Below are 13,390 nucleotides of genomic sequence, written 5' to 3' on the forward strand. Positions count from 1 at the left end.
TTGCCTCAAATTGTTCCACCTTATCTGTTCTCTTTTCTGTCCCTATTTGCATGTGTGCATCGCATGTGCTTGCTAGCGTGGGCGCGTTGTATATCCATATGTGTGAACTGTATTAGAGTTTAAGTTTTAATAAAATTTCATCTTTCTTCTTTAAACCTGAGAAAGCCTGGTTTCTTTGTCTTATAATTGTAAAACTGTGAACAAGGATTCGCAAAGTGGGAGCTCAAAACACTGTGTTTAAAATTAAACCCTGTTACAATAAGACAAGGTGAAGATAGTTACAGACCCCTAGACACCTTTTGCACCTGGTCGTAACAGCAACAATATACTGATTAAGCTGAATTCATGAAGTTTGGAGCATTACATATTAGCCATGAGTAGAGGTACAAGGTAAGTGATACCTCAATATGAATTTGGAAATTTCCAGAGAAAAAAAGGAGAGCAAAGGACATCTTAAAATGGCCAAGTAACAATGCAGCTTTTGAAACAGAAGCCAAAGATTCTAGTCTATCAGCAGAGTTACCAATGTCAGACAACACCAATGAGATATGTTGCAAATGAATAGTAGTGTATTTATTTTTTTCGGTACATTACACAGAAATGGGTTACATGAAAATAAGCGAGACTTGGCAAGTTAATGGGATACTTAACTTTTTAATTCTGACTGGAGGAAGATGAATGTTTGGCATACTTGTACATCTGTACATTTTTAACATTCAGTACAAGAAGTCCTTTGATTCCTTTACATCAAGAAATTAAACTTGGAATTACATATTGAAGACAAAGGGCCCTTGAAAAGAATACCAAGTGCAAATTTTGGCAGGGTGGTGGGCCAAACTGGAATGGGCTCAGTCAGAAAGTTCCTACCTTTGACTGCATCTCATCTACCAGTGAAAAAATACAGACATTATCTAAGCTTCATCAAAATAGATTATATCTAGTACTGAAGAGCGGGCATCATTTTTAACTACAGGTACTATCGTAAAGCCTTACTTTCATGATCAACTCGGAATGCTTTGGTAGATGAGAAAGATCAAGCACCAAAAAGACAGTGAAGCCTACCTCCATTTCATGTTCCAATATGAAAAAAAATCCTCTCATCAACTTACCAGAGATAGAAATCTAAGATGAAATTCTAATTGAGTGATTCTCGAACAAGCTCCAAAGAGGGACAGTAAAATCTCTATTCAGCATTAAGTGCAACCCGAACATTATTACTGTGAGAAGAATTGAGGTTTATGTCATGCCCCCTATAAATCAGGCAAATATTTTGAACTTCATATTTTCTGATAAGCTGTTAAATCAAGATCCTACACCAAAGTTTCCATGTAAATGTGGCAACCCAACTAGCTAAATCAATGAGGGGCAAGACACTTAAACTTCATCAAAGCAAGCAAAGTAGTGGAAAGCAGCATAATGGTCACCCACTAGGAGGAATTAAAGTCAAATTCCACAGCAGTATTTCTAATGCTGACTATATAATTTTCTGTAAAAGGTATGCTGAAGCAGAGGCTAAGGCATCACTTCAATTGCAACAATCACAACAACCTCCATTTATATAGCACCTTTCATCTAACAAACAACCCAGGTGATTTATAGGATGACACAAAGCAGCCATCCAATTAGATCATGGCTGCTCTGCACCTTAACCACTTACATGCCTTTGATCCTTACCCCTCGATACCCTTGCCTGAAAAAAAAATCTGTTGATCTCTGTCTTGGAAATCGGGGAGAATTCCAAATTTACACTACCCTTTGTGAGGAAAGGTGATTCCTGATTTCTACCTTGCATTGCTTAGCTCTAATTTTAAGATTGTGCCTTCTTGTTCTGCATCAAGTCCCATTCATTCATCACCCCTGTGCTCACTGACCTACATTGGCTCCCAGTCCAGCAACACTTCAAATTTAAAATTCTCAGCCTTGTGCCTCACCCCTCCCAATCTCTCTAACATCCTCAGCCCTCCAAGAAATCTTCCGCTATGTTCACAATGTTGTTAACATCCTTTCACCATACTCTTAATCCTTAACCGTAAAGAGAACAGCCTGACAAAGTCACACTCACTGAATCATACCTTACCGCCAATGTTCCAAACTCCTCCATCATCATCCCTGGGTATGTCCTGTCCCACTGGACAGAGTTGGCGGCACAGTGGTATACAATTGGGAGGGAGTGGCCCTGAGAATCCTCAACATTGAGTCTGGACCCCATGAAGTCTCATGGCAACGGGTCAAAACATGGGCAAGGAATCTTCCTGCTGATTACCACCTACTGCCCCCCCCCGGGCTGATGAATCACTACTCCTCCACGTTGAACCCCACTTGGAAGAAGCACCAAGGGTAGCAATGGCACAGAATGTACTCTGGGTGGGGTACCTCAAAGTCCATCACCAAGAGTGGCTTGGTAGCACCTCTACTGACCGAGCTGGCAGAGGTCGGAAGGACATATTTGCCAGACTGGGTCTGTGGCAGGTGGCGAGAGAACAAACATAAGGGAAAAACCTACTTGACCTCACCCTCAACAATCTACCTGTCGCAGATGCATATGTCGATGACAGTTTTGGTAGGAGTGATCATCGTACAGTCCTTGTGGAGATGAAGTCCCATCTTCACATTGAGGATACCCACCATCGTGTTGTGTGGCACTACCACCATGCTAAATGGGATAGATTTCGAACTGATCTAGCAACTCAAAACTGGGCATCCAGGAGGGGCTATGTGCCATCAGCAGCAGCAGAATTGTATTCAACCACAATCTGTAACCTCATGACCCAGCATATTCCCCACTCTACCATTACCATCAAGCCGGGGGACCAACCCTGGTCCAATGAAGAGTGCAGAAGGGCATGCCAGGAGCAGCATCAGGCATACCTAAAAATGAGGTGCCAACCTGGTGGAGCTACAACACAGGACTACTTGCATGCCAAACAGCATGCGATAGGCAGGGCTAAGCGATCCCACAACCATTGGATCAGATCTAAGCTCTGCAGTCCTGCCACATCCCGTCATGAATGGTGGTGAACAATTAAACAACTAACAGGAGGAGGAGGCTCCACAAATATCCCCATCCTCAATGATGGGGAGCCCAGCACATCAGTGCAAAAGATAAGGCTGAAGCATCTGCATCCATCTTCAGTCAGAAGTGCCGAGTGGATGATCCTGCTCAACCTCCTCCTGAGGATCCCAGCATTTAAAAAAAAAATTCATTCATGGGATGTAGGCGTCACTGGCCAGGCCAGCATTTATTGCCCATCCCTAATTGCCCTTGAGAAGGTGGTGGTGAGCTGCCTTCTTGAACCGCTGCAGTCCATTTGGGGTAGGTATATCCACAGTGCTGTTAGGAAGGGAGTTCCAGGATTTTGACCCAGCGACAGTGAAGGAACGGCGATATAGTTCCAAGTCAGGATGGTGTGTGACTTGCAGGGGAACTTGCAGGTGGTGGTGTTCCCATGTATTTGCTGCCCTTGTCCTTCTAGTTGGTAGAGGTTGCGGGTTTGGAAGATGCTGTCTAAGGAGCCTTGGTGCATTGCTGCAGTGCATCTTGTAGATGGTACACACTGCTGCCACTGTGCGTCGGTGGTGGAGGGATGAATGTTTGTAGATGGGGTGCCAAGCAAGCAGGCTGCTTTGTCCTGGATGGTGTCGAGCTTCTTGAGTGTTGTTGGAGCTGCACCCATCCAAACAAGTGGAGAGTATTCCATCACACTCCTGACTTGTGCCTTGTAGATGGTGGACAGGCTTTGGGGAGTCAGGAGGTGAGCTACTCGCTGCAGGATTCCTAGCCTCTGACCTTCTCTTGTAGCCACGGTATTTATATGGCTACTCCAGTTCAGTTTTTGGTTAATGGTAGCCCCTAGGATGTTGATAGTGGGGGATTCAGCGATGGTAATGCCGTTGAATGTCAAAGGGAGATGGTTGGATTCTCTCTTGTTGGAGATGGTCATTGCCTGGCACTTGTGTGGCGCGAATGTTACTTGCCACTTATCAGCCCAAGCCTGGATATTGTCCAGGTCTTGCTGCATTTCTACACGGACTGCTTCAGTATCTGAGGAGTCACGAAAGGTGCTGAACATTGTGAAATCATCAGCCAACATCCCCACTTCTGACCTTATGATTGAGGAAGGTCATTGATGAAGCAGCTGAAGATGGTTGGGCCTAGGACACAACCCTGAAGAACTCCTGCAGTGATGTCCTGGAGCTGAGATGATTGACCTCCAACAACCACAACCATCTTCCTTTGCACTAGATATGACTCCAGCCAGCGGAGGGTTTCCCCCCTGATTCCCATTGACCTCAGTTTTGCTAGGGCTCCTTGATGCCATACTCGGTCAAATCACAGATGCCAGTCTTCAGCCAATGAGATTCACTCCACATGATATCAAGAAACGGCTGAAGGCACTGGATACAGCAAAGACTATGGGCCCTGACAACATTCCGGCAATAATACTGAAGACTTGTGCTCCAGAACTAGCCGTACCCCTAGCCAAGTTGTTCCAGAACAGCTACAACACTGGCATCTATCCAACAGTGTGGAAAATTGCCCAGGTATGTCCTGTCCACAAAAAGCAAGACAAATTCAATCTGGCCAATTACTGCCCTATCATTCTACTCTCGATCATCAGCAAAGTGATGGAAGGGGTCGTCAACAATGCTATCAAGCGGCACTTTCCCAGCAAAAACCCGCTCACTGATGCTCAGTTTGGGTTCCGCCAGGGCCACTCAGCTCCTGACCTCATTACAGCATTGGTCCAAATGGGACAAAAGAGCTGAACCTCAGAGGTGAGTTGAGAGTGACTGCTCTTGACATCAAGGCAGCATTTTATTGAGTATGGCATCAAGGAACCCGAGCAAAACCGGAATCAATGAGAATCAGGGGAAACGACTTTGTTAGTTGGAGTCATACCTAGCACAAAGGAAGATGGTTGTAGTTGTTGGAAGTCAATCATCTCAGCTCCAGGACATCACTGCTGGAGTTCTTCAGTGTCCTAGGCCCAACCATCTTCAGCTGCTTCATCGATGACCTTCCCTCTAACATGTTAATTGCACAGTGTCAGTACCATTTGACACTCCTCAGATACTGAAGCAAATCCTGGACAACATTCAGGTGACAAGTAACATTCACACCACACAAGTGCCAGGCAATGACCATCTCCAACAAGAGTGAATCGAACCATCTCCTCTTGGCATTCAACAGCATTACCCTCGCTGAATCCCCCACCATCAACATCCTGGGGGTGACCATTGACCAGAAACTTAACAGGACCAGCCACATAAATGCTGTGGCAACAAGAGCAGGTCAAAGGCTGGGAATTCTGCGGCAAGTTACTCACCTCCTGACTCCCCAGAGTCCACCATCTACAAGGCACAAGTCAGGAGTGCGATGGAATACTCTCCACTTGTCTGGATGGGTGCAGCTCCAACAATACTCAAGAAGCTCGACACTATCCATGACAAAGCAGCCTGCTTGACTGACACCCTATCCACCACCTTAAACATTCACTCCCTCCACCACCGATGCACAGTGGCAACAGTGCGTACCATCTACTCGATACACTGCACCAACTCTCCAAGCCTCCTTCGACAGCACCTTCCAAACCTGTGACCTCTACCACCTATAAAGCCAAGTGCAGCAGAAGCATGAGAAAACCACTACCTGCAAATTCCCCTCCAAAGAACAATATTGCTGTTCCTTCACCGTCACTGGGTCAAAAACCTGGAACTCCCTCCCTAGAGGCACTGTGGGTGTACCTACACCAGATGGACTGTGACAGCTTAAGCAGGAATGTCCACCATCATCTTCTCAAGAGCAGTTAGGGATGGACAACAAATGCTGGCCTTGCCAGCGATGCTCACAACCCATCAACGAATAAAACAAACAGCCTCCACTTAACTATGCGAATCTTTTGATTTTCCACATCAGCGGATAGTTTATGGATTCAAGCACCAAAATTCCTTGGCTTCGTGAGGGCTAAAAAGATTTCCACCCATGTTGGAAGCAGAAAGTTGGGGTGGAATCTGGCCTGAAAACCGGGGAGAACTCCCCCTGCTTTTCTTCAAGACAGGGCCATGGGATCTTTTACACCCACGCGAGCAAGCAGCTGGGGCCTTGGTTTAATATCTCATCCGAAAGATGACACCTTTGAGAGTGCAGCACACCTTCAGTGGTTGGCATCCTTCCATTTATGAAAGATGATAGACGCACAGCAAACAATCCATTTAGGTGGGGTGTCTTCTCTTGGTGTACCTTTGCTGATGGCTGTGAAGGACAATCCTCGAGAGGCAGGTTCTGCCACAAGTTTTGCACATGAAGCTGCCAAGTGACGCTGTGAGTTGTTGTTTTTGACATTGGCGTCTGTTGCCAAGCTGCTGTAGCAACTGGCCATCGTGGTAGTGCACATCAGTCCACAGGATGTGTCGCCATTTCCCTCTTTCACCAGTTAGTGACTCCCAGGTATGATAGGCGACATTTAGGGCCTCATGTCACGCTTGCAAGCATCCTTGAAGCGGAGCTTTGGGCGCCCCACAGGTCATCTGGCCCTGGTTAACTCCCCTTACAGAAGATCCTTGGATTTGCGACTGTCTCCTATCCTGTGGACGTGTCTGATCCACCAAAGCCACCTCTGCTTGATTAGTGCCAACACACTTGGGAGCTCTGACTTGAGAGGACTGCCACATTTGTGATTTTGTCCTGTTAGGATATACCCATACTGTACCACAGACAGCGAAGATGGAAATTATTGAGCTTCTTTTCCTGGTAGCTGTAAGTCACCCATGTTTCACAGCCATACAGCAAGGTGCTGAGAACACAGGCCTTATAAACCATCAGCTTGGTCTAAGGGTCAGCTTGGTGTTATCCCATGAGCATTTCGTGAGTCAGCCAAGGTGGTAGCTGCTTTCCCTATGTATATATTGAGCTCTGCATCAAGTGACAGATTGTCTGTCACCGTAGGCCCAAGATAACAGAATTTGCTAACACTTCCAGTGGGGTGTTGTTAGTGTGATCAGGGGCCGATTTGCAACACCTTGTCCCATGACCACAGTTATCTTGACGCTTATAGTCAAGAAGACAGGACAGTCCATGAGTCTTTGTAGCTGAGTTTCCATGTGAGCGACTAGTGCAGCATCGTCAGTGTAGAGGAGTTCTCTGATCAGGATGCAATGTGTTTTTTGTCTTCGCTTTCAGCTTTGATAGATTGTAGAGCTTGCCATCTGACCTGGTGTGCAGTTGACTCCTTCCATATCTGCAGGGAAGGCAAAGGTCAGGAGCATGGAGAAGAAGACACCCAACTGATGGGGGCTTGGACACAACCCTGTTTCACTCCATTCTTCACTCCAAAACTGTTGGATGTGGAGCCATCAAACTGTACAGTGCAGTGCATGGTGTCATGGAAGGAGCGAATGAAACTGAGGAGCTTCATTGGACAGCCAGTTTTCCCCAAAATCTTGTAGAGCCCTGCTCTGCTGAATGCGTCAAATGCCTCAGTACTGCACTGGAATGCCAGTTTTGATTTCCTCAAGTGGGACCTGAACTCAGAACCTTGCAGCTCAGAAACAAGATTGGCCATGTGGTAGATAGCGAGGAGAATAGCTGTAGGCTGCAGGAAGATATTGATGGTCTGGTCAGGTGGGCAGAAATGTGGCAAATAGAATTCAATCCGGAGAAGTGTGAGGTGATGAATTTGGGGAGGTCAAACAAGGCAAAGGAATACACGATTAATGGGCAAATACTGAGAAGTGTAGAGGAAGTGGGGCGGCACAGTGGGGCAGTGGTTAGCACCACAGCCTCATAGCTCCAGGGACCCAGGTTCGGTTCTGGGTACTGCCTGTGTGGAGTTTGCAAGTTCTCCCTGTGACTGCGTGGGTTTTTGCCGGGTGCTCCGGTTTCCTCCCACAGCCAAAGAATTGCAGGTTGATAGGTAAATTGGCCATTATAAATTGCCCCTAGTATAGGTAGGTGGTAGGGGAAGGTGGGATGTGGTAGGAATATGGGATTAATGTAGGATTAGTATAAATGGGTGGTTGATGGTCGGCACAGACTTGGTGGGCCGAAGGGCCTGTTTCAGTGCTGTATCTCTAAATAAATAAATAAGTGAGGGACCTTGGAGTGAATGTCCACAGATCCCTGAAGGTAGCAGGACAGATCGATAAGGTGATTAAGAAGGCATATAGAATCCTTTCCTTTATTAGCTGAGGTTTAGAATATAAGAGCAGGGAGGTTATGCTGGAACTGTATAACTCATTGGTTAGGCCACAACTTGAGTACTGTTTGCAGTTCTGGTCACCTCATTACAGAAAGGATGTAATTGCACTAGAGAGGATACAGAAAAGATTTACGAGGATGTTGCCGGGACTGGAAAAATGCAGCTATGAGGAAAGATTGGACAGGCTGGGGTTGTTCTCCTTGGAACAGAGAAGGCTGAGGGGAGATCTGATTGAAATGTACAAAGTTTTGAGAGGCCTGGATAGAGTGGAGGTGAAGGGCCAATTTACCTTAGCAGAGAAGTCAGTGACTAGGGGGCATGGATTTAAAGTGATTGGTAGAAAGATTGGAGGGGAGATGAGGAAAAGTTTTTTCATCCAGACAGAGGTGGGGGTCTGGAACTCGCTGCCTGAAAGGATAGTTGAGGCAGAAACCCTCAACGTAAGGATATGCACCTCAAGTGCCGTAATCTGCAGGGCTATGGACCAAATGCTGGAAGACGGGATTAGAATAGGTGGATCGTTTTTCGACCGGCACAGACATGATGGGCCAAGTGGCCTCTTTCCGGGCCTTAAACTTTCTATGATTCTATGATTCAAAGAATGCTACCAATTGAGCAGCAGTTGTACAGATTTAGTGTAGTGATAAACATTCTTCCACTGATAACCAGAACTTTTCTTTATTTCCTCTGCTATTTCCCATCCTGAACTAATGCTTCCTAGTTATTTCCGTGCCGATTGTCTCTGAAAATAAACTGGCAATGCCTGGTTAGCTTGAGTGTCTTGACATTCAACTGGTTGGGACAAGAGTGCACTTAATGGTAAATCAAAGAAAAAAAGTCAAATGGCAGTGAATAGGATCAATTTAAGACTGAAATTGTTATTGTCATAACATTGCACATTGGAATCTTTCTAAAAAATTAATAAAATTGCATTGATGAAAGGGAATAATTTACCACACTGCCCTCTGGTGACCAAAATGTGAACAACTACCACAATTGTAAATTGCCTTCTCTGTTTTCCTTTTACAATTAAACTGGACAAACTTATTGAGAACCTGAATATGTATTTAAGAAATAGAGTAAGTGAACCATCAGAAATACCCTAATTGTACATTGTAAACATTTTCAGCAAATAAAAATCTTCTGAATTCTAAACAAGATCTCAGCAAGTAAGTCATTTTTACAGATTGAGACCAGTCCAAGAAAACAGTGAAACAATTTATAATCTTGCAAATGACTGCATTGAGGAAGATGCTTGGAAAAAAACAAATTATGTTGCTGTTCTCATCACAAGGTTTGATCTGGTATTTTTTGCATAACTCCTTTCTGAATTAGAGAACCCAAAAAGCTGAAAAACAGCCCTATTGTATTTTGACACTTTTCAGAATAATTTCCCTTATGTTATTGCAATAATATTAAACAATGATGAATTTCAGTACTAGGTATCAGAGATATAGGCCCAAATTTTCCAATCAGATGTGAGTATGGCTGAAAGTATGGCAGAACATTACTCTTCCCCCTCGACTTCACGACCATTGACCCCACTGAGTAATATTAAAGAAAATTTGACACTGAGTCACATACGGAGATATTAGGGCAAATAACCAAAAGCTTAGTCAAACAGGTAGATTTTAAGGAGCATCTTAAAGGATGAAAGAGAGATAGAGATGTGGAGAGGTTGAGGGAGGGAGTTTCAGAGGCTGATGGCATGGCTACCAAAGGTGGAATAATTAAAATCAGGGATGCACAAGAAGCTAGGAATGGAAGAGCAGATATCTCAGAAGGTTGTAGGGCTGGAGAAGGTTACTGGGATAGGGAAGGGGGAGGCCATGGAGAATTTGAGTGTTTTAAAATCGAGGTTTAGCCTAACCAGCAGCAAATATAGGTCAGCAAGCACAGTTGGGATGGGTGAATGTGACTTGGTGCGAGTTAGGACATGGGTAGCAGGATTTGGATGATCTCAAGTTTACAGAGGGTGGAAGATCGGAAACGGGCCAGGAAAGTGTGTAAATAGTTCGAGCCTGGAGATTAAGGCATGCTTGAGGGTTTCAGCAGCTTATGAGCTGAGGGAGGGTTGGAGTCAGGTGATGTTATGGAGGTGGAAATAGGCGGTCTTAGTGATCGTGCGGATATGTGATCGGAAGCTCATCTCTCAAGTAGATCAGGAGAGCTCCAGGTATCACAGAATCACAGAATTGTTACAGCGCAGAAGGAGGCCATTCGGCCCATCGTGTCAGCACCGGCTCTCCTAACGAACATTTCACCTAGTGCCACTCCCCTGCCTTCTCCATGTAACCCTGCACATTCTTCCTTTTCATATAAGAGTCTAATTCCCTTTTGAATGCCTCAATTGAACCTGCCTCCACCACACTCTCAGGCAGTGCATTCCAGAACTTAACCACTCACTGCGTGAAAATTTTTTCCTCGTGTCGCTTTTACTCCTTGTATCAATTACTTTAAATCTGTGCCATCTCGTTCTTAATCCTTTCATGAGTGGGAACAGTTTCTCTCTACTCTGTCCAGACCCCTCATGATTTTGAATACCTCTATCAAATCTCCTTTCAGCCTTCTGTTCTCCAAGGCAAACAGTCCTAACTTCTCCAATCTATCTTCATAACTGAAGTTCCTCAACCCTGGAATCTTTCTTGCAAATATTTTTTTGCACCCTCTCGAACACCTTCACATCCTTCTTAAAGCACAGCACCCAGAACTGGATGCAATAATCCAGCTGAGGCCGAACTAGTGTCTTATACAAGTTCAACATAACCTCCTTGCTCTTGTACTCTATGCTCCTATTAATAAAGCCCATGATATTGTATGCTTTATTAACCGCTCTCTGAACCTGTCCTGCCACCTTCAATGACATGCACATATACACCCAGGTCCCTCTGCTCCTGCACCCTTTTTAGAATTGTACCCATTATTTTATATTATCTCTCCATGTTCTTCCTACCAAAATGTATCACTTCACATTTCTCCACATTGAGCTTCATCTGCCACTTGTCTGCCCATTCCACCAACTAGTTCATGTCCTTTTGAAGTTCTACACTATCCTCCTCACAGTTCACAATGCTTCCAAGTGTTGTATCATCTGCAAGCTTTGAAATTGTGTCCTGTACTCCAAAGGTATTGGGAACACTTCTGATTAGGGACCAGGTGTGCTGAGGCAGCACTTAAAGGGCCAGGCACCATCTGAATTGATTTTGCCAAGCAAGATAGTTTCCAAGAAAACTGTGTGTGATCAGCTACAGAACAGAGACACCTTTCTTCTCAGATGCAGAAGTAGAGATTCAGGTGGGCAGGCAGAGGAGAGAGGTCCTGTTTGGGACAGTGTAACGCAAGCCCCCCAGGAGAGCTGCTCAGGAAGGAGGGGGACAGGACAGTGCCAACTGCGAACAGTCCACTCAACGGCAGAAAAGTTGTATGATTTGTTATGTTTGGTAAGATGAGCCATGCCTTCCAAAAATGTGTTGTTTTAAATAGCTCTGCCATTTACAATGACTGACCCTTCACACTGTATTAAAGTGATTGAATTACATACTATCAATGTTAATGGTCTGCTGTGCTTTTTATACCCTCAGCCTTCACTTGCAAGTGTTCCTTCACTTACATCCTTACTTGCTTACCACCTTCCCCCATAAAAAGCCTTGTATGGCCTGCAATTGCTTATTGCAAGCCCCTATCATTACAGCTATTATGGACTTCCTGTTGATATTTGGATTTTACTGCAGGCTATGGTAATAAAGAGTAATTAGCACTTTTCCCCCTTTCTTTTGCAAGGACAAGACAGCCCACAACAGCCGAGAGAAATCTGCAATGGGTGGCCGTTACCTAAACCTCTGACTTCTCACCTCTGTATATACTTTATATACTTGGTAGGAAAGCCATCAAGGATGTGAAAGGTCAAAAGCAAAGAGGATATACAACAGCTATAGGTTTGTGATGATATTCTGCTTCTCTATTGTACCCTGCATTACCCTTCACTGAACCATATCACTTGTTAAATGAAAGGGACATGGGAGTTGCATTCATCAGGAAACCATTCTAATCTCTCTTCCTCTTCTCTTTTGGATGCCCTTCTAGATGAAGAGAGGCCTTCCTGCATCTCACACTGTCACAGAACTCCACCCCCAATAAGCACTAGCTCAGAGTCATCGACTTTGGGGAAGTTAATGAGTAATCCAGAGGGAATGCACTGGGTAACACACAGAGCATGAATGACCAGGAGCAGCTGATTGTGGCATGTGAGGAGGAACACATTGCTGGCCAAATATTCATTTTGTATTGCCTGAACAACCTGGGGATTTAGAGCTCATAGGTAGAGCAGCAAGTGCTGGTGCAAGCCCTGGGGGCTCTATCAGACACTGTGAGGTAGCTGATAGACTCCTCCACCCAGGCTATCAGCAGCATGCACATTACTTTAGAGTACAGTTTCAGAGAACTGAAGGCCACAATGGAGTGTATGCCAGCTCCAGGGGCATCTGCAGTGGAGGCCAGTCCGTGCTTCTTCCATCGATGTGTAGGCTGGTGACATGTGGCCTTGAAGACTGGAGGAGGCTGCCTTTGTTTGGCTTTGACAAGCTTGATAACAAGTTACAAATAACTATCAAAAAAGAAAGAGTTGCATTTATATAGCCCCTTTCATGACCTCAGTGTTGTGTTTATGCTGGGTTTAATTTCAATATCCGATTTAACTCAACCAACTGGTTTATTTAAAGCACATTAACATTAACAATAAAAGATCTACATATTGTGGCATATGTCTTCGCAGCAGCCTGCGTTCTGTGAGACAGAATCAAAATGTCTCCTGGAAACTTCTGGAAATCTCCCACAATTCCACTTCTGCTCTCTAGCTCCACCCGGTGGTTTAAGCAATCAAACTGATTAGTCAAACATGACACTCAGGATGCCTCAAAGCACTTCACGTGCCAATGAAGTACTTTCGAAGTGCACTGACATAGAGCTGCTTAGATCTTTGTGCTCAAATCTCTGGAGTGAGACTTGAAACCACAACTTTCACTGATGTCATTAGTAACATTAATTTTGCTTTCTGCAGATCAGCAGCCACGATGAGTCAGTGGCTGGTACCAGTGGCATGGCAGAAATGTGCCTAGATGATGGCGCTGTCTCTCTGGTTAACAACATGTTTGCACCCTCCCCTGCCTCTTATCTGCGATGTCTGCACGTGTGGC

Source organism: Heterodontus francisci, chromosome 36 (assembly GCF_036365525.1).
Source record: "Heterodontus francisci isolate sHetFra1 chromosome 36, sHetFra1.hap1, whole genome shotgun sequence".
NCBI lineage: Eukaryota > Metazoa > Chordata > Chondrichthyes > Heterodontiformes > Heterodontidae > Heterodontus > Heterodontus francisci.